General features: G+C 41.2%; 1 protein-coding gene and 1 long non-coding RNA gene across 14 annotated transcripts in view; one reads left to right on the forward strand and one right to left on the reverse strand.

The window, feature by feature from the left end:
* DPYD (dihydropyrimidine dehydrogenase) overlaps window positions 1-23,048 on the forward strand; it is a 490,220-nt gene that overhangs the window by 108,622 nt on the left and 358,550 nt on the right. The window lies entirely within an intron of this gene.
* The window catches only part of LOC137146845 (uncharacterized), a 36,404-nt gene continuing 17,187 nt past the window's right edge, over window positions 3,832-23,048 (reverse strand). Inside the window, exon 3 of one of the 2 annotated variants that reach the window (XR_010918063.1) lies at window positions 3,832-3,960. This is a non-coding gene — a long non-coding RNA (uncharacterized lncRNA). Of the gene's footprint in view, window positions 3,961-13,575; window positions 14,108-23,048 lie in introns of those variants that run through there. The other variant, XR_010918064.1, reaches the window with a different exon arrangement.

Consider the following 23,048-nt stretch of genomic DNA (forward strand, 5'->3'; position numbering starts at 1 on the left):
CCCCCCAACCTGCGATAGTCTTTCTGCAGCAGTTCGAGTGGGCTGGGCCAAGACCGAGGTGTCTACAGAACGAAAAGACATGCACAATGTTGCCATTGTTAGCATAGAGAGGGAATTGAAAGAAATGCAACAATATATATAAAAAAAAAAAAAACTCCCCTTGCTGTGCACAAGGGTAAGACAGACCCTCATTCCATTCCGCACATTCCTGAAGGGTCGGCTGTCTGTGCAGTTGCAGAGATGTTAAGCTAGGGGCACTACTCTGCTTTAGCGTGCGGGTGGGGAGGGAGCGGTTAATAGTATCGTTTGAACCCATAGCCAAATAAAGTGACTTTTTAGTGGGACAATACAATGGGGTATAATCATGCGCCATCTTCCCTAGGTGACCAAGAGTGATATCAGTCTCCGGAGGGTAATGCACGAGGAAAGTGAAGATTTGCTGCATGCAGCAGGGTATGGGCCTGGCCCTTATGCCGCTATGCTGTGTTCCGCCATGATTCCGGTTCCCTTGATTGCAGCGTGGCGCGGCGAAGTATCCTACCTGGGAGGGAGGAACAAGGCTGCCCTGCCCCGAAACCTTTTGAAAAGGATAACAGATTACCTACATGAAAGTTTCCTTGAGATATCAACTGATGATTCTCAGAGCATATCTCTGCACATAAATAATCTGTTCCGGGAGTAGCCACCCAAGACAGTACGCTAAACCACTGAAATCCCCTTTCCTCTTCCCCCCAACCCCTTAAAAAAGAACATAACTGCTAAGAAGAAAAAAAACCTCACCAGATGTGCCTTCCCTGGAATCATTAGTGCTGTCCTGCTGGTCTGCTCTGGGGTCAGGAATAGGTCCTGACTGTCTGGAAGAAGGGACACTCTGCTCTCCTGCACCCTGCTCTCCTCATTCTCCTCCTCATCCACGGAGTCCTCATCATTGTTCCTGGAGTGGGATGGAGCAGATGCTTCATGGCGGCCCCATGGTGGGGTCCCTTCCAAGAATGGCATGCAGCTCCTCGTAGAAGCAGCATTTTTTGGGCGAGGACCCAGAATGGCTGTTAGCTTCCCTGACCTTTTGATATGCCTGTCATGGTTCCTTGATCTTCACGGGGCACTGCTGCGTGTCCCTGTTGTGCCCCTTCTCCAACACGCCCTGGGTTATCGTCCCGTAAATGTCCAAATTTCTTTTGTTGGCTCTGAGCTGAGCCATAACGGACTCCTTGCCCCAAAGACCGATGAGATCTAAGACCTCTGGTCGACTCAATGCTGGAGCGCGTTTGGGCCTTGCAGTAGCCATGAGGAGTTCAGCTACAAGCTCCCTCCATGCTGTCCTGACAGGAAATGAAAATTGAAATTTTCCCTAGGACATGAGGGGAAGGGCCATTTCCGGGTAGTGTGACCATGTAACAGCAGAGTGCAAATGTCCAGAGCGGTCACAATGGGGCATTGTGGGATACCTCCCGGAGGTCATGAACATCGAATTACATTATGCTTTGTCTATACAGAAGCAAAAATCGAACCAATAAAATCGAATTAGGCACTACACCACTTGCGGAGGTGGTTTTATTACATCGAGTGTTGCCGCGTGTTAAGTCTACTGGACTGCTGTACCAGTGTAGACGCAGGCTTTCAGAGATTGACTTAAGTGACGTTACGTCGACCGCCATCGCCAGTGTAGACAAGGCCTTAGGGTTGCCAACTTTCTAACTGCTGAAGACCGAACACCCCTGCCCTGCTCCGCCTGTCTCCTCCCTTACTCCCCCAATCTCTAGGATTCACCTCTGCCACCTGCAGAGCTGGGCTGGGAGGAGCTGACATGGAGCCTGCCTGCATACCCAAATGGAGCATAGCAGGGGTCAGTCCCCAGAGTGAGGGTTGGCGTGGGGAAATCGGGGCACAACAGGGTGTGTGGGGGGCAGACAGGATCCCCCCTGGATGGCAGCAGTACTGCTAGTACCTTAGTTTGGAGCCCGGTCTGTGAGCCAGCCACTTCTTTTTCAGCCTGGGGGCTGGAAGAGCAGCAGTTGCTAAGCAGAGCAGTTCCTCCAGGCTCCAGCAGCAGCTACTTCTCTTCCCGCCTCCCGGTGGCAAAGGCGCTGACTGGGCAGTGCCAGGTTCCTTATTTTTTTTTTTTTTTTTTTTTTTGAAAACCCGTCATCAGGCAACCCTATGTGATTTATTTCATAGCACTCCAGTATTATTTTGTTAAATGCAAACACGATTACATTTCCTTTTTACTTTTAAGTATTCTCAGGTAAAGGACTGACTCTTAGATCTTGCACGTAGCTCACTGCAGCATTGGGGCCGTAAAAAGGATCTGAATAATTTTAATTTAAAAAAGAAAACACCAGAAATAGTAAGACAGCTCTTTGCATCTGCTCTTTTCTGCCACTTCATATCAAGACTTTATTTAAATAATTTGGGGTTATAGTTACCTGCTGAAAAATCTGGCAGGAACCTCGCCTGGAGGAAATAGGTTTGCTGCCTGTCATTAATGACATTCCCACAAAATTATGGATTTTTAGGGTCAGTCTGAATAATTATGCTACTCTAATTTCTTGTACTGTTCATGATATGCTCTGTAAGTTGGCAAGGGGTCCAAACACTTGTCTATGCGAGGGTTTTTTCACTAGTGTAGCTACACTGAAATACCTGTAGTAGCATAAATGCCTAGTATGGATCCGCTGCAGTCATATAAACTGTTGGTTGCACTGGTGTGATTTACTCTGGATTCAAACTGGGATGAGCTGTAGCAGTATAAGCTACCTTTTACACCAGTACATCTTCATTAGGGCTTGCACTTAAAACAAAGCACTTAAACTTATGTTTGAGTCCATCCCTATTCAGTAAAACCATTATTCACCTGGTTAACTTTAAGTATTTGAATAGGTCTCATGCAAGTCAATGGGACTTAAGTGCATACTTAACTTCAGACACATGATTAAGTACTTTGCTGAATACATATGGACTGATGTATAGTGGCTTGATCCTGCCCCACTAAAATTAATGGGAGAGTTGCTATTGACTTCAGTGGGAAGAAGATCAGACCCTGAGGCCTATATCTAGAAAACCAACATCATCATATATCTGATGGGAGGGAGAAGAAGAGAGAACAGAAGACCCACAAACTACAAAGCAAAGTGAGTTAGTGAGATTGTTAAAGCTGTCAGTGTTCTGCAAGGTGAGGTTGGAGAAGGGAAAATTACTTTTACTGTAGGTTGAGTGTCTTAGAAAACTTTTGAGCAAGAAGTGAAAAATAATAAACTATTCTGATCACTAGGTAGTTGTACTTCCATGATAAAGGGGGAAAATAAAAATGAGATGTTTTACAAAAAGTATTTTTTATCCTTTATCCTGTGATTTATGTTAACGTGTCAGAGGCTATATCAAAGTCCAGATAGCTAAATTGACACAGAAATATCAAAAACAATTAATGTAACAAGCACAAAGACTGAGGTTTTTATGACTTCATGTTCTACATTACTGTACTTTTTCTCTTTTAATAATATAGTAATGCTGTTCAAATATTTAAAATTAATGGGAATAGGAGTGGGAGGGAGATGAGACAACAAAGCTAAAAATGGGAAAACTAGAGCTCCAGTTCTGCAAAGACTTATGCATGCCCTTAACTGCACATGCTGAGTGATCCTGTTGAAGTCAGTGGACTACCTACAGAATGTTAACTTAATCAAATACGTTTTTTCAGGATCAGGGCCTGGATCTGATAAGTCTTAGAAGCTCTGAGCTATGTCAGTCCAGTGCATGATGATATTCTTTTGCCATGTGGTTAATTGTATGATTTTCTAGTGCTTTTGGTAGAATGTACTTGAGAGGACAGAAGAAAAGTCTGTACAATGCTGGTTGCAGGTATAAGTCAGAATATACTTCTTTCTGAGTTGACAGCTGCAGCTGTAATTTCAAGAAGGATCCACGATTCCTTCCCTGTAGCTTCTCCAGGTGCTGGAATGCCTGGAGGAGTTAAAAACAACACTAACTTTTACAGATGTCACCATTGCAATCTGCAGAGGAGTAGAATTCTGTTGATTTAAAACTTGGGTAGTATAACAACAAAACAGTAATTAATCCGAACAGCATGTACTTGGGCATATGTGAGGTTTTGCTTTTTTTTCCCCTTGAGTTTTAAAAGAGAGAGAAACTCTTTGATTTTTCTAGGGGGTAGTGTGTAGGAGCCCAAAATCTCTTAAGTGAAATATTTCCATGGCTATTTCTGTAGCATTTGCTCACTTTCCTGATTATATTACATTTTTATATCAGTCTAGTTATTAAATTTGGTGTTCCTTATAAAAATGAACATATTGTGGCCAAACATGTAAAGCATATTAAATTAATACATGTAAAATCAGTTCAGAACTGCTTCTGTGGAACTGACATAGAATGACGAGAGCACGAAAGTGACAGGGACTAATTAAGAGGGACACAGATAAGAACTCTGGGATCTAGCTGGATGAGCTCCCATCAGTTGCACCGTAAATGCCAAAGGACTCCACTTAGATACCTCAAATATTATCTGCCTCAATGGCATAAACTGTCTGAGGGTGTGAAGGGGGGCTGTCATTTCATTTTATTGGCGCACATAGCTGAGGGGGGAAAGCATTTGTCCTGCTTAGCTTCACTAGGCAGAAAGTACAAATATTTTTTCTTAGAATGTTCAGTATTTCAAACCCTGTTCCTAAAATCGTTTAAAATATTTTTGTATAAATTAACTCAGGAAACAGCTGGGATGGGGGAAGGGATGTTTGCCATATTTAAATTCATTGGCCAAAAATTGGGTAAACTGCAGAAGCATGTTTTCCTTTGGTCAATTTTCCTTATTGAAAAAAGTTAAGACTCTGTGTTCCTTTGCTATTGTATATTGCCTGGCTGAAAAATGACAATTTTATTTTGTGCATAGTTAGCTCTAATTCTCATATTTTGCTTCATTATTTGCTTACTCTTTCAGATAGTCAATTTATGTTTATTAAAGAAGGTGTAGAATTGATGCTGCAAAAGGAGAACTAATGTGAACCTGCATTTTGGCCAGCTGTGACACCACATTCCTATTTCCATGCAGACAATTCCTGCTTAGGTACAACTGGTGATATATTTTGTCAAGTGTATCTGGGGCGGTGGCTAACTGGATGCCCTACCCTCCAGGGCTCTGCCACCAAACCTTTCTCAGGGTTTCCCATTTGCAGACCACCTGCAGAGCTGCCTGGCCACAGGTTTAGTAAGAACCAAAACTGGGATAAAATGCAATCACCCTGTTACACTCCCATCCCCTTCTGGCCATGGATTCTGTGGATTATAAAGAGATGCAAATGACAGATAGACATTAGCTCATACTAAATGCATTGATAAAACTACTCAGTGAAGTGTTGGAGAGCAAAATACATTTTATTCACAGGCAATAATCATTCAGTTCTAACCTTATGACCAATTTCTTTTTGTTTGTTAGCAGCTTTTACAGATTTTATTTTATATTACGTTTACATACCTGTGGCGAGGTGTGTATTCTTCTCCTTTGGCACCTTGAGGTAGAGTTACTGCATGGGGTTCTGCTTTAAGATCACTTAGAAACTGAAGCTTGTGCGGAATGAGAATAGATCTGGTACTTATTAATCAGTTTTCCTTGCACACTATACCTATGCTCTGTGATCTGAATAGGCTTCCTGTCAATTTTTGGGTAGCATGTAAAGTGTTTTACTTACAAATCACATAATAGTTGGTGGCTACCTTTAAAAAAAAAAAATCACTTCTCTCCTTGTTTGATACAGAAGCTGATGATGCAACAGCTGTCCTCATTTTAGGCACTAAATTCAGAAGATCTTTGTTAAAGTGGAAGGGGACTATGATCACATTACACCTTGGTCAGCCAACATCTGAGTCTGATGACCTTCAGGGCATGCTGAAAGCATCCTCTGTTTTCCCAAGCTTTTTCTCTGACAGAGAAGGATGCCTGGGGAAAAGCCTTTTCTTTGTACTCTCTCCTAATAGTTGTGTTAGAATTTTGCACATTTGCTTAGAGATCTCATGAACATTAAAGGAATTAGAATACACAATACAAAAATAACGGAAAGTCAACAAGCACATGTAGCTTATGTAGTGATTAGGGTAAATGAACTGAAAACTAAAACTATTTAGCCCCAACGATAATGAGACCATTCAATCCTGAGCATGTATGCCATTATTTTGGATCTTAAATGAACAGGTTCACCAAACTCTGAAATTCAGAATTACATATGGATTTAATTCAGCAATTAATTGAACACATCTGTGCAAGGAACTCCATTGATATCCTGTTAGTAGTAATATGGCAATTAATTTGATTTAAAAGATTTGTATAAATCAGCGACAAAATTAATCTTCTTAACTAAATTATCTATATCCTAAATTTTCCTAAAGATTCCTAATTTTTCCTAAGATTCTCAATTCAGAAACACTTACATTTCAAGTATACTAGAAAACAAAATGGCTGAATTTGTTATTTGCTTACCAGCCAGGACTTTAAATTTAGAGTTCTGTGTTTCTTTGGCAACAGGTGAAATTATGGAAGTCTAAAAGTACTATCAATTCAGCCCTTTGTGCTGCTTTTAGACTCAGAATTCTGAACTTGTGAGGTCTTGCTATTAGCAAGTAACATGTTTTTCAGTTCACCTTTAAAGACGTACAAACCTTTTTAGTCTCAAATTTAAATATATATTTGGCCAACGCAGAATATTTTTCTTGCATGAATGTAAATGTCTTCACCATTAATAAAACAGAATGAAGTATTTAAGAAAAATTAATGTAAGATACCCAAAATATTTTATAGCTGCATAATTTATATAAGAAAATATAATAAATTGCAGAAAAGGAAAATAAACCTTATTATTGGATCTGCAATAAGGTAACAATGGTATAATTAATAAATGTATCACAGGCATGACCTAGATAATATTTTTCATTGATATTTTAGTGATACTTTTGGAAACAGATTTTTCAGATGAAATATAAAAATGAGGTCCTTATTACTTGTTATCATTAAAGATAAATGTAAATAAAATGGGCAATGTTTAATTATAGGAAAGATGTTTAGTGGTGTTTTAGGTCTGATCTCATTTAATATCTACATAGATGACTTGGAGGAGGCAGGGGGAAAAGCACATTTACGATGTTTGCTTAAATTGAAGGAGTTCGGGACAGTATTGAGGATAAAGAAATAGAAATAACCTACAGAGATTGGAAACAAGGGTAGAACTAAAGTGTGATTTAACCTGGCAAATTTCCAACTAATATATATGGGGAAATAGTATTCTGAAATACAAATATCCAGTTGGGGAGAAACCTGGGAAGTAGTAATGCTGAATGAGATTTAGGGGTTATAGTGGATGGAAAATTAGTCAAGAATCTATGCAATTCGATGGGGAAAGACAAATGAGATTTTTGTGTGACCCCATATGAAATACTGTGTTTTACTTTCGAGTGGGTCATATCAAGGCAGATATTGACAAATTGGAGGGAGATGAAAAGATCTTTTTAAAAAAAAAAAAAGGGAAAACCCCCTCTGTTTAGTTTTCCTGAGGCTCCCTTCATCAACGTATTAAAGCAAACAGGAGTGCATTTTTTAAGGTACAGCTGTACTATTATCCCCATAATACAGACATGGACATCAAAGTCACACAAAGGCAGTAAGTGGCAGAGCCAGAAATTGGAACCCAGACTTCTTGAATCCCAGTCTTGTGCCTACCTCAAGATCATCCTTTACCAACATGACTAGATTAAAAGCTAGAAAATGTAGGAAGCAATGCTGAACTGAAGGAGATGGGACAGAGGAACTGGCCGTTTGTTTCCAGCTCCATAGACTTCAGTGTAGCTATGTCCATTTACATCAGCTGAGGCTTTATCCACTGGTAACTAAGCCACCTAGCATTGCAGCAGCAGGGATACAGCCCTAAACAAAAGTTAAAAATGCTCTCAAGCATTTTGAAAATAGCTTTCTTTAATGTGTGACAGACAGAGAATACCTGGTATTGTTGTGGGATACACATTTTCTTGGCACTGATGAGTAATGCCATTCAAAACTCATGCCAGTAAAAATCTTTGTTTTACTATCACCATGGATTTTTTTACTTGCATATATTGCACTCTCATTTTAATATATCTGTTCATATATGTAGTGTAGTGTGTGTGTAGTATTCTGTATCTTCCACTTTGCATTTTGTAGAAACCTTTTGCTACTACTTAGTCTTTTATAGAGAAATTTTTGGAGGTTTTATTTTAGGTGTGGAAATTTGATTAAAGTGCTTACCTGTAATTTATGTTTCAGTTGGTACAATATGTTATAAAATTTGCCCCTCGCCCACCTACTTTCTCCACAGAGCTGGAAATATTTTTAATATTCTCCATTGCAGCTTAGAAAAGGGACTGATGGCTGGAAGCATGAGGAGTTGCTATGCAAGAAATACACAGCCTTCCCCTCACTCTGAGTGTACGGATCCAGATCTGTTGACTAACTTTGCAAGAACAGGCATTTTGTATTAGCTCCATCAGTCCAGAATCCCTCCCTGTTCAACTAACCCATTTTGGGCTTAAAGTGCTTTAGAAGCATTTAAATTCCACTTGTACTTCAGGAAGGAAATTGCTCCCCCCCAACCCTTTGGAGGGCCTCCAGAAGTATTCAATGGAATTATTAGATACCATGGTCAAGCCTAGATTTCTGTGTTGCATGCTGTAGGAAAACACAAAACAGATGGATCCAATGGAGGACAGGTGGACATGTAAAGTTTCTTTCTGCATAGTGCCTTTTCAAAGTTGTTTATTTGCAGCTCCTAGATAGCACTGCTATTTCTTTTAACACTGATTGTGCCAGCCCCAATAAAAATAAATCATTTGATCTGTGTATCCTACTGTAAAGAAATGTGTACATGCTTGCTAACTTCTATCATAACATTTTTCAACATGAAATATCCTTATGATTTCTTCTACAGCACACAATGAATACCAAAGAAATCACTGTAATAATTTGTAATAAAGTGTTGACATTAAATGATTCATTTTATTTATGAGAAAATTTGCAACCTTATTAATCAGTATTCTAAAACAAGCAAAGAAGTTACCTAAATTCAAATCAAACTGAAAGTACCTCAGAATATTGGAAACATTGGATACAATTGGAAAATTGGACTGTTGTTTTGCTGTGTTGCTGATAGAGTAATTTAGATACCCAGTGAATTCCCTGTTTCGACTTCTGTCTAAAGAAAACATTAAAATGCATCCTAGCACTTTCTGATCCAATTCATTTTGATACAATATTTACAATTAAAACTTACCATTGTGTACTAATCACAATATATAAATCGTTACATTTTACTCAAGATATTTTGAAGGCAGTAAATTAATAATAGTTTAAACCTTCTTTAGTTCTATCTAGTCTTTTTGGAATCCTTAGAATGATAAAGGAAGCAGCTGTAAAAGATAATGGCTATGTAATGCTATGAGCTAGCATGTATGCCTACCATATTGCACCTTAATGCTTTCCTTATCAGTTTGACAGGGCATCTATTAGATACTAAAACCAGGGAGATTGTGAATTGGGTACTTAGGTCTAATGGGACTGCCTATCAAATTGATAAGGAAAATCATTAAGGAAGAGATACTTTTAAAACACAACTGTAGCATTTGTCATCAGTTTAAAAGGCGGTCCATGTTTACTGAAAAAATTGTGTTTCACTTAGATGCAATGGAGGAGGATGTCCTGTGAACTGATTTTTTTTTTTTTAAGCCAAGCTATCAGTTTTTCTTTAGTACCAATAATTTCAAACATGATCTGTATTTCCTGGAATATAGTCTGTTCTCACTAGGTCCATAGGATCAGACAAATAAGATTTTGGGGTTTTTTAAATGAAAAATGCTGAATACCATGATTTAGTTTCCTTGAACAGTAGGAGTTATCCAACATATGTTTTGTACAAGATTTAACAGAGATTCTTAGCACTAGTGCCCAATATAAACTTACTAACGTGTTAGAGAATGTAACATACATAGAGATTATTTGGAGCACTCTTAAAAAATTGCACCAGTATCATCTTAAATAGGAAAATTATTTGATTGCCTAATATCATTATATGCGTATAGTTTGGACCACATCTGTCTCTAGCAGAGCTTGAAACATGGTGTGTTTGGTTCCATATTGTAAACTCTTATTCCAGAAAGCAACTTCTTTGATGTCAAAGAAATATAGCTGATTTTCTAGCTACTGTATATAATTTGTTCTCATGAAGGTATTAAAGTCAATATGATTACTTTGGTATTCTAGTCAATGTTCATTCACAACTGTGCACAATATCAAAAGCATAAAAATTGATGTTACTTCAAATTATTAAAACATCACTTTACAGAGTATAATCATTTTAAAAATTGCATCATGGGATTTCATATTTATGTCTCAGTGGCTTCCATATTTATTTTGCTCCATTTATAAGTTGGTTATCTTTTCTAAAAATATGTCTACTAAAACCTAGCCTTCCAGAATTCGCCAAGGATCTGAAAGAGAAGTTGTATTTTTTCCTTGCTTTTGAATCAGTACCAGTAATAAAGATTTTTTAATTGAAAGTTAACAACTTTGTTGACAATTATATGAGTCAGAATAGAATCCAGCTCACTGTGAGTTGTATGTACTCTGCAGCTCTAACTGAAGTAAAAAGTAGGGAAAAAATGTAACCCTGGATGAAATCCTGGCTCTGCTGAAGTCAATGTCAATCCTTTGACATCAGTGAGATCAGGATTTCACTCCTAGTTTATGCAGCAGGCTTGAAATTCTGCAGCAGACTCAGGTGATTTATTTATTTTAAACGTTAAGTTTTTAGTAAGCTTTTATTGAATGAACTATGAAAATAAATAAGATAACTGGATGATTGAGAGAAGAAAGATAATACATAGATAGCAAGCTAGGAGAATTTGGGTCAGTTACCTGCTGTGCCACAAACACGCTGGGAGTTGGCCAACTCACTTAGCCTTTCTGTGTCTCCATTGCCCTACTGACGGGGATGATGCGAAGATGTATGCACTTAGAAAAAATGGTAAGGCACTGTAATAATATGGTAATGGGGGCTACATAAGTACCTAAGATAAATAGATACAGTTATAGATGAGTTGATCTAAAGTCATTTTACATTGAAAACTGAACACTTAGAATCATAGAATTGTATGACCTAGAAGGGACCTTCTGAGGTCATCTAGTCCAGTCCCCTGCACTTATGGCAGGACCAGGCATTATCTAGACCATACCTGACTGGTGTTTGCCTTAAAAATCTTCAATGATGGAGATTCCACAACCTCTGTAGGCAATGTGTATTTCAGAATTTTGCACTGTATGGCAGCTACCTCTTTTGGAGCTTTTGTATCAGGCTAGAGAATATTGCAATTTGTCTACACTTGAACCCTGGGTATATATATTTTGCTATTGCATGAATCTTAAATATAATCAATGTTGTGGTGATGTCAATAATGTGATATGGTATTTTTTTTTCTAATGGCACCCAATGTACTGTATGCTAGGCAGTAGCCAAGAAGTTAATGAATAAAAATTGAACATAAGCTGGCCATTTCATCACTAATGTGAAATGCCTAAATAATTAAACACATGGTACTGGCAATGGCCTTCATGATCTTAGCTATTAGAATTACACCTGTAGGGCTCCAGCCTCATGGACTAATATCATGAGCTTGGCCAAGAACAACTAAGAGTGTAGACTTGAACTGTGTTGAAAATATTTGGATTGTTATGCATGTGGATGTTGTCTTCCTCAGGGATTTAATCTGGGACCTCTCTTTCTAAAAAGTATAAGCCCTCCACTGCTTAAGCTAGAGAACTCATAAATCTCAGGCTATGTCTACTCCGCTGTGGGATGTCGACTTTGTTTACTTCAACTTTCAGCAGGCGATTTTTAGAAATCACAGCAGAGTGTACACACTATGGTGTTTGTGCTGGTCTCTTGCATTCACACTGACCAGCCTTAATTTGAATTAGAAAGCAGTGTAATATGCATAGCTATCCCACAGTGCAGCTAGCCACGGTGGCTGTTGGGACGAGTGTCTTCATCCCAGGATGCAACGCTGCTTCCCCTACCCTTCCCCCGCACCACAAACAGGAAAAGTATTTTCGTGCGGTTTTTTATACTCCCCGCAATCGCCATTGCTGCAGAGACATGGATCCAGCTCAACTCTGCACTATAATTGTGAGCGTGACAAATATATCGTGGATTATCATCGATTATTTTAGAAATAGAACAAGACGGAGAAGAAGACACTACACTGATGCCACCAAAGCTACCCTGCTACAAGCCATTGAGCAGAACAATTCCCGATTGCTACAGGCTGTAACGTGTCATCTGCAGTCCGTGGAGTGCAGGTTCTGGTGCAGGGAAAGAAACACAGACTGGTAGGACCGCATCGTTATGCAGCTGTGGGATGATGATCAGTGACTGCAAAACTTTCATATGCGAAAGGCAACTATCCTTGAACTGTGCTCGGAGCTGGCCCTGTCTCTGAAGCGCGTGAACACTTGCTTGAGACAAGCTATGATGGTGGAGAAGAGAGTGGCCATTGTTCTGTGGAAGCTGGCAACCCCCGATTGTTACCACTTGGTTGGGAATCAATTTGGACTTGGTAAATCTACAGTGGGCATAGCCGTGAATCAAGTGTGCAGTGCCATAAATAGACTTCTGCTATGAAGGCTAGTGACTTTGGGAAATGTGCAGGACATAGTTGAGGGGTTTGCCACGATGGGCTTCCCAAACTGCAAGGGGGCTATTGATGGGATGTACATCCCTGTCTTAGCGCCTGCACACCTAGTGGCCGAGTACATAAACTGCAAGGGGTACTTTTCCATGGTCCTGCAGGGGCTTGTGGATCACAGGCGTCGTTTCACAGACATCTATGTGGGGTGGTCTGGGAAGGTGCATGATGCTCGTGTATTTCGTAACTCGGGGCTGTTCCATAAGATGCAGGCTGGCACTTTCTTCCTTGACCAAAAAATTCACATCGGGGTGTGGAAATGCCCATAGTGATCCTGGGGGATCCTGCTTACCCCTTGCTCCCTTGGCTAATGAAGCTGTACACCAGTCACCTTGACAAGGAGTGTTTTAATAAGAGGTTAAGCAGTTGCAGAATGGTTGTAAAATGTGCCTTTGGGCATTTAAAGGGTAGATGGAGGAGTCTCCTCACTAGGCTTGACATGAATGAGAAGTACCTCCCTTCTGTGATATCTGCTTGCTGTGTTCTTCATAATGTGTGTGAAGGGAAGGGGGAAAGGTTTCCCCAGGGTTGGGCTGTGGAGGCAGAAAGACTGGCCGCCAATTATGAGCAGCCACCTGCCAGCACTATGGTGAGTGCTAACCGCGGAGTGCTTTGCTTTAGGGAAGCTTTGAAAACCAGGTTCTGCAATGAGATGCAGGAGTGATTTCTGTTCCTGTATGTTATATGCCTTTGATGATCCTCCACCCACCCCCCTTCCATATCTGTGCCTGACAAATCCCTCCTAAACAAGATATGATTTAATAAAGAAATGTTTTGGAATGATGCAAAACTTTATTTCTTAACATTCAAGTCATGGGTGAAGTGGGGGCAGAGGGTTCATTCACTGTCTCAGTGGGTACGGTGGTAGCTTGCTGTCCAACAGTTAGCGTGGCCGCCGCAGCTTTCTGCTCACCTCCACCGGGGTGGAGGAGAGCACGTACTGCATCCTGGACAATCTCCTCTGAGACCTCTTGGGGGCGGGGAAGGGGGGCAAAGCACTCGGTTGAGAAGCATTATGGAGGGGCTGCAGCAGGACTCTGTCATGCCTCTGCTCTTCCTGAAGCTCCACAAGCCATCGGAGCACGTCTGACTGGTCCCACTTAATTCACAGCATTTCCTGCATGGTACTGCGATCTTGCTCCATCATTTCTCGGCTACTTTCCTTGTCCATGTCCATATTCTGTGACAAGCTCAGCCACCTCGCTCTTTGCTTTGTCTCTGCGGCTGCTGAGGTGTTCATGAGCTCCCTAAATGTGTCATCTTGGCTTTTTTTTTTTCCTTTTTCTAGTCTGAGACAGTGTGTCTGCAGCATTTTTTAAGGGTCGATCCACTGCTGAAGTGTCTACAGAATGAAAGAAAAATAACAAGGTAGCCACAGTTAGCATAGTGAAGAAAATGATACAAATGTATGAATTTTGATAATGGCCCTGTGATACAATGTAGCAAATGATTTCCTCTCTCTGCTTGTACTTTAAACCCTGACTGAGAGGAACTGCGGATGGCGTGGTGGGGGGGGGGGGGGGGAGGCTATGCTTAAAACACAGGAAGCCATGATGCTGGCTACCTTGATTGCAGAGAAGAATCCTACCGTGGAGGGAAGAACAAGGCAGCCCTCCCCTGAAAAGGTTTTCAGGGGATAACAGGTTACATACATTAAATTTTCCATGAGATATCAACTGACGATAAACGTAGCATTTCTCATCACATTAAAAAAATGATCCCTGGGTAACCACCCAGTACAGGCAACGAAATGCCTGAGATCTCTTTCATGCCCCTCTCCCCTTCCCCCCAATGTACAAGGACAGAAATGCTAATAAGAAAGAAAACTCACCAGATGTGCCTTCCCCAGGATCATTTGTGCTGTCCTGTGTGCTGGTGGACTGCTCGGGGGTCAGGAATAAGTCCTGACTTTCTGGGAGAACGGACACCCCGCTCTCCTGCACCCTGCTCTCCTCAGCTTCCTCCTCATCCACGGAGTCCTCATGGTTGATCATGGACTGTGAGCTACCGGAGGTATCAATGCTGCATAGAGGCACCATGGTGGGATCCCCACCGAGAATTGCATGCGCCTCATCATAGAATCTGCATTTTTTGGGTGAGGAGCCAGAGCGACTGTTAGCTTCCCTGGCTTTCTGATACAACTGGCGCAGCTCCTTGATATTCACACGGCACTGCTGAGCATCCCTCTGGTGTCCCTTCTTCAGCATGCCTTGGGATATCTTTCCATAAATGTCCAGATTTCTTTTTCTGGCTCTGAGCTGAGCCAGAATGGACTCCTCGCCCCACAGCCTGATGAGGTCTAAGACCTCTGGTCAACTCCATGCTGGAGCACATTTGGGCTTTGCAGTAGCCATGCAGAGAACCATGACAAAGCTCTCTCCACGCTGGCAGCACAGGAAATGAAAATTCAAATCTTCCCAGGGCTTGAGGGGAGGGGACTTCTCCTGCTAGCATGACCACAGAGCAGCAAGCCCGACTTTCCAGAGCAGTCAAAACGGGCATTATGGGATACATTCCAGAGGTCAATTAGTTCGATTTAAGCTCCGTTGCATCTACACTGACATTAAATCAATTTACCAAATTTGAATTAGGTGATATGCCACTTGCAGAGGTGTTCTTATTAAGTCGATTTTACCGGCACCTTAATTCGAATTAAGAGTGGTGCCAGTGTAGATGTGGGTGTAATTAAGTCGACTTAAGTGACTTTAAGTCAATCTAAGTCGCCAGTGTAGACCAGGCCTATGTATGGAGACTACCACTAGAGGAGGGACAGAGAGCCACACTGTGTGAATATGGGTAACATTAGCAAAAATGGCCATTTATCGTGGTTTTTAAAATAGCAGGATTGAAAGAAATTCATAACTATACACTTTGGGCAGATGCTATCTTCCTTTATGATTAGGCTTGGAAGGATTACATTTTTATCAGTTAATGTTGGTCTTAGTAAGAGGGAAGAAAAAGCTGATTTCAATCTGATATATTTTTAAGAGATGATAGTAAAGCTACCTTTTGCTTATTTCTGCCATGTGTAAAGATCCTTCACAAGAAACTCTTTTGGTCTCCAGAAAAAGAATGGAAATTTTCAAGTCAGCAAGAAAAATTAGGTAGGGCATTATTACAGAGGTAGTAGTTCTAAAGTTGCTGAAGATATAGGAGTTCGAAGAAGACCTATACACTATGCATTTACTCTTTAGAATGCAGAGCAATGCTATTGAAATAATTCATTTACTTTCATAAAACATAATGTGAAATATTATGTGGTTTGGAATATCACTCGAGAGTACCTAGGGGTTCTATAAAATATATTATTGCACCTCTGGAGAAGACTTGGCAAATTTTTTTGGGGGGAAGGGGGAGAGGGAGAGGGAGGGAGAGAGAATCAATAAATTAATCTAATTAACATTTCAGTGGCATTGAGGATCCCTTGCTGCAGAATTTGAGTCCATCGTGCCTCAGTACTCTGCAAGTAGGCTGAGGGGCCTAAGTTCCTAGACTGGCTAATGTACTGAGCTCTTCCTGTTTCTTTTTTCTCTATCTCCCCTGCTCAACATTTCTTTCTCCTCCTCCTCCTCTTTCTTCACCCTTTGGACACACTGTGTCAGTATTTCAATCTCTTATTTCTCCAAGAGTATGATGATAATGTCATACTTTATATTCATGGTAAATTAATAAAGTATTTAGTAGATATTAGCATGAGCTATTATGAACTGACTATGCAAAAAGGTGGTGTACCTGAGGGCATTTGTCACATATAATTGATTGATGCCTGCTAAATTGTTTCCATATCTTTTGCTTCAGATAGAAACTCAATACTATGCAATAGGAGGAACACTGAAAATTCTAGAACCTTATATGAATTTTATTTTAGTTTTATAATATTAAGTGAGAGTTAAATAATAAAATAATTTATAGTAGTTCAAATGACTTTAGTGATGAAACAGAACAAATACATTGGGCCTTACACTTTACAAATAATAAATCATAATAAAAGCATTGCAGTAGCAACTGGAAGTCCCAGTCATGGACTTGTGCTATGTGCTGGGGGAGGGGGGACCGTTGTAAGCTCTGAGGCAGGAACTGAACTAGCAGTGTCATTACTGCACACTAGTATTGCAGGCTAGTCTGGAACAATGATTTGAATTGAGGAAAAACAAGGTTTTTAAAAAAATTCTAATTAGACATGTTTAAAACTGCCCCATTTAGGGTTTACCTGCAAATAGTGATTTATGAGGAATGCAGTATGTAACAGATGTAAAAGCTAGAGAAAATGAGAAGATGGATAGCAATACTGGAATAGGGGTAAAATTCGATTCATCTAATGAAAGTATTTTATAAAAATGACTTTAATTTGAGTAATATTTGGAAAGAAAACTATTTAGATGGTACCAACAGCAGTAATTCACAGAGAGCATAATTCCCAATCTTGTGCATTAGAAATACTGGTGATGGGAATAGTGAAGTCACCAATGTGACCCAGAAAAAGATGAACGTGAGCTAATCTAGAATTATTTCCAGATTCCAAATGAGAATTCTAATCACATTTTACCATGCAAAAATCTTTTGTCTTCATGCAAAGGCAAACATGTAATATTAAGTACAAATTTAATCCACATTTTAATTATGTAGTAGAAGTTTACTAATTTTCACTAATGACAGAGAGACCCTGTTATGAAGTGCTGAATTGTGCAAATTAGAAAGTAAGTGAACAAACACAATAAACCCCCAAGAATAATGCATCACATAATGTACTTAATCTATTTGGACAGTGTAAAGATAATGAAGTGTTGTTAATAGGACAGCTCACTACAATAGTATCCTCACCTCCTTGCTGGGAAGTGAGAGAAGCCCACCACATCTTTTATGTAGTGTGCAAATTTTTATTATAATTATTTTTAGCATTAGGAAAACATTTATGCATTTGCATTCTCTTTAAAATGAATTATCCCAGCACCCCAAACCACCCTCCAGCTGCCGCTTGTACAGAGCTGGGCAATTTGGCAGCCCCTGTAGTTTTGGACCCAGATGTTTGTACTGATGCACCAACACTGGATGAAGTGAAGTGTGCCATCTGCAAACTGAAAAACGGACCTCAGCCGGTGCTGATGGCGTCCCCCAAAACTGCTAAAATGTGCTGTTGACTCTGTAGTGGAATCACTTCTGGCCATTTTTTTGCCTGGTGTGGAGAACTGGAACCTTGCCATCTGCCTCAAAGGAGGCTTTATAAGGGCAAGGGATCGCACAGCAAATGTCAGAGCTACAGGCTGATCACCTTGTTGTCCGTACCAGAGAATGTGTTCGCACATGTTCTGCTGGCATGTTTGGAGCCCCTGCTACATTGCAAGTGTTTCCCCCGACAGTCAGGCTTTTACGAGGAACAGGTCCACATTAGATGCCATTTTGGCCCTCTGCTTGTTGTTGGAGATACACTGTGACTTCAAGAAGCCCCTGCACATAGCATATGATGATCATAAGGCTGCATTTGATTCAGTTGGCCCAGTCACACTATGGAAGGCCTTAAAGGGTGTGGGTGTTCCAACCACTCTGCTGAACTTGATTAGTGAGCTGCATAATGGAACTACTGCCAAGGTATGTCTGGGGAATCAGATGTCGGCACCTTTTAAATCAATGTCTGGTGTCAGGCAGGGCTGTGTCTTGGCCCCAGCACTTTTTTGTCAGGCAATGGACTTCATAATGCAGCATTCCAGTTCCATTCATGAGTTCTTCCAACTTTCATAAGGAGGCTTTCCACCGAATTGGCATTGCAGTGTCTGCAATGGGTCATTTACAACGAATATGGAGCCATCACCATCTCGGTATGACAACCAAGTTCAGGATCTTTTCGAGCTATATACTCTCTGTATTGTTGTATAGTTGTGAAATGTGGACATTATGCTGCTCAGGTTGGGCAAAGCTGGAGGCTTTCCACACAAAATGCCAACGTCATATATTGAGCATAAAGTGGAATGACTTCATTTGTAATATAGATGTTTATGGTCACTCCAGTCTACAGATTACTGGGGTTATTGTCCATAGACAGTGTTTTACGCTTTTTGGACATGTCGCGAGAATGCCACAAGATGTTCCAGTGAATGCCATTCTTTGGGTGGTTTGTATCATCCAACCGGGGTGGAGGCAGCCCAGAGACAGACCCCCTATTACATGGGTGAATCAATTCTGTTCCAACATTGGAATCTTGGCCCGTTAAGCCCTGGCGGCCGACAAGGAATAGACCAAATGTCGAACAATCACTGCTTGATGACCATTTGGCTAAGCACTGAAGAAGACAATTCCCTTTAAAAACTACTGAACTCTTCTCTTGTGTTTCAGCAAGCTAAACACACCAGAAATGGTTTGGGGAGAGAGGTTCAAAGGAACTAATGGGAATTAGGCTTCCAAATTACATTGATTTCTTTTTTCCAATGGGAGCTGTGTGCCAGTTTCCCATTTGTGCCTTTGAAACTTTCCCCCTGAGCTTACAAGAGTTAAGCCATAGACAAGAAACTGAAGGAGAGGAAGACAAAGAACAGATTTTACCACCCAACCTCCACTAGTGATTGCTGTAGAAAGAGACAGAACTTTGTGACTATTGGCAGAATATCCCATCTTCCAGTTTGAATGAGACCTTGCTATTTTGGTCAAGTGGGTATTAAAAATTGTGAGCAGAGTCTGTTTCCTTGAATTCCTGTCAAAAGGTCCATATGTGCACACAGTACGTTTCAAACCATCAAACTGAACTTTCCACTTTGAGCAGTGGCTCCACTACTGTAAAATGAAGTGTTCCTTTGGATATATTTTAATTTTTTTTCATAGTGTGTCTGGTCTGCAATTAAACACTGCTGCTGATCCATGCCGGCTGACTTGGGCTTATGGGGCTCAGGCTAAGGGGCTGTTTAATTGCAATATAGACACTAGTGCTGGAGCCTGAGCTCTGGAGCCCTGCATGGGTCCCAGAGTCTGGGCTCCAGCCGGCGCATGAACATCTCCATTTCAGCTAAACAGTTGCATAGACTAAGCCCCATGAGCCTGAGTCAGCTGGTTTGGGCCAACCGCAGTGTTTAATTGCAGTGTGAACATACCCTAAGACTCAGGATGGAAACTCTATAGTTTCTGGTCACTTCTATATTGGTCAATATTTTCAAGCATTTTGAAACATACCAGTAACCGTGGTCATAGAAAATACTGGAGATTTTGCCATAGTGGGAGTCCAAAATAAAGATATACTTCTCTGCATGAAGACATTTGTGCAAGAGCTGGTTGGGAGTTTTTCAATAAAATGTTTTCCCCCTCCCCCCAACTGAGAAATGCTGGTTCATCAAAAGATTCTATAGGTAAAGGTCAGTTTTGACCTAAAAAAATTATGAAATTGTTAAAATATTTGTTTGACATTTTCTAATGGAAAATTCTGGTTTTATGGTTCAAAATTATTGTTAATTTGGAAATGTAAGAAATTAAAGTAAAAGTGTTGAAAAATAAAATGGTCATAATGTTTCAATTGAGCCAGACTGATTTTTTTAATTCAATTGTATTTATTTATTTAGAGATTTCAACTTTTTGGTACAATTGAGGAAAAAAAGTCAAAATCTTGAAAATGTTTATGAGACAGGAAAACTATTTCCCACCCAGCACTATTCATGATGTTAGCTGTACATCTTGGGATCATGTGCTCTTAAAGCAAATAAGCATACCAGGGAACATCCAGAAGGCAATAAGATTTAACACTGTCATCCACAGTCAATAATCTAAAGACCCACAGCCCCATAATAAAACAGAAAAAGTGCAGATGCATTCCCCATTAGCCCCTAATAGAATCATAGAGTTGGAAGGGACCTCAGGAGGTCATCCAGTCCAACCCCCTGCTCAAAGCAGAACTAACCTCAGCTAAATAATCCCAGCAAGGGTTTTGTCAAGCCACAGCTTAAAAACCTCTAAATATGGAGATTCCACCACCTCCCTAAGTAACCCATTCCAGTGCTTCACCACCTTCCTAGTGAAAAAACTTTTTCCTAATGTCCAACCTACACCTCCCCCACTGCAAATTGAGACGGTTGCTCCTTGTTCTGTCATCTGCCACCACTGACAACAGCCTAGCTACATCCTCACTGGAACTCCCTTTCAGGTACTTAAAGGCTGCTATCAAATCCCCCCTCATTCTTCTCTTCTGCAGACTAAACAAGCCTTGTTCCTTCAGCCTCTCCTCATAAGTCTTGTGCTCCAGCCCCCTAATCATTTTTGTTGCCCTCCGCTTCACTCTCTCCAACTTGTCCACATCCTTTGTAGTGGGGGGGCCCACAACTGGACACAATACTCCAAATGCAGCCTCACCAATGCCGAATAGAGGGGAATAATCACTTCCCGCGATCTGCTGGCAATGCTCCTACTGATGCAGCTCAATTCTATTAGCCTTCTTGGCAACCAGGGCACACTGCTGACTCATATCCAGCTTCTTATCCACTGTTACCCCCCAGGTCCTTTTCTGCAGAATTGCTGCCTAGCTCATCGGTCCCCAGTCTGTAGCTGTGTATGGGATTCTTCCGTCCTGAGTGCAGGACTCTGCGCTTGTCCTTGTTGAACCTCATCAGATTTCTTTTGGCCCAATCCTCCAGTTTGTTTAGGTCCTTCTGTATCCTATCCCTACCTTCCAGGGTATCTACCACTCCCCTTAGCTTAGTGTCATCTGCAAACTTGCTTAGGGTGCAGTCTACCCCATCTTCCAGATCACTAATGAAGATGTTGAACAAAACCAGCCCCAGGGCCGACCCCTGGGGCACTCCGCTTGTGACCGGCTGCCAGCTAGACATGGAGCCATTGATCACTACTCATTGAGCCCTATGCTCTAGCCAGTTCTCTATCCATTTTATAGTCCATTCATCCAACCATACTTCTTTAGCTTGCTGATAAGAATACTGTGAGAGACCGTATCAAAAGCTTTGCTAAAGTCAAGGTATATCACATCCACCGCTTTCCCCACATCCACAGAGCCAGTCACTTCTTCATAGAAAGCAATCAGGTTGGTCAGGCATGACTTTCCCTTGGTGAATCCATGTTGACTGTTCCTGATCACCTTCCTCTCTTCCAAGTGCCTTAAAATAGATTCCTTGAGGACCTGCTCCATGATTTTTCCAGGAATTGAGGTGAGGCTAACCGGTCTGTAGTTCCCTGGATCCTCTTTCCTCCCTTTCCTGAAGGTGGGCACTATATTTGCTTTTTTCCTCCCCCAATTGCCACAGCTTTCAAAGATAATAGCCAATGGCTCTGAAATCACATCAGCCAACTTTCTCAGCACCCTCGGGTGCATTGCATTTGGCCCCATAGACTTGTGTGTGTCCAGTCTTTCTAAATAGTCTTGGACCTGTTCCTTCAGCACTGCGGGATTTTCACCTCCTTCCCATTCTGTGCCGTCCAGTGCAGTAGTCTGGGAGCTGACCTTGTCTGTGAAGACAGAGGCAAAAAAGGCATTGAGTACCTCAGCTTTCTCCACATCCTCCGTCACTAGGTTGCCTCCCCCATTGTGTAAGGGGCCCACACTTTCCCTAATCTTCCTCTTGTTGGTAACATACCTGTAGAAACCCTTCTTGTTCCCCTTCACGTCCCTTGCTAGCTGCAACTCCAATTGTGCTTTGGCCTTCCTGATTTCATTCCTGCATGTTTGAGCAGCATTTTTATACTCCTCCCTAGTCATCTGACCAAGCTTCCACTTCTTGTAAGCTTCTTTTTTGTGTATAAGTTCACCAAAGCCATCTTTGTTAAGCCAAGCTGGATGACTACCATATTTGCTATTCTTTCTGCACATCGGGATGGTTTGTTCCTGTGCCTTCAATAAGGTTTCTTTAAAATACAGCCAGCTCTCTTGGATTCCTTTCCCCCTCATGTTAGCTTCCCAGGGGATCCTGCTCATCAGCTCCCTGAGGGAGTCAAAGTCTGCTTTTCTGAAGTCCATGGTCCGCATCCTGCTGTTCTCCTTTCTTCCTTTTGTTAGGATTCTGAACTCGACCATCTCATGGTCACTGCTGCCTAGGTTGCCACCCACTTCTACTTCCCCTACCAAATCTTCCCTGTTTGTGAGCAGCATGTCAAGAGAAGCACATCCCCTAGTTGGTTTCTCCAGCACTTGCACCAGGAAGTTGTTTGCAACACTCTCCAAAAACTTCCTGGATTTTTTGTGCTCTGCTGTATTGCTCTTCCAGCAGATGTCAGGGTGATTGAAGTCCCCCATGAGAATCAGGTCCTGTGAACTGGAAACTTTCCCTAGTTGACTGAAGAAAGCCTCATCTACCTCGTCCTCC

This window comes from Emydura macquarii, unplaced genomic scaffold (genome assembly GCF_026122565.2).
Source record: "Emydura macquarii macquarii isolate MOO-44397 ecotype Brisbane River unplaced genomic scaffold, CSIRO-AGI_Emac_v2 contig_480, whole genome shotgun sequence".
NCBI lineage: Eukaryota > Metazoa > Chordata > Testudines > Chelidae > Emydura > Emydura macquarii.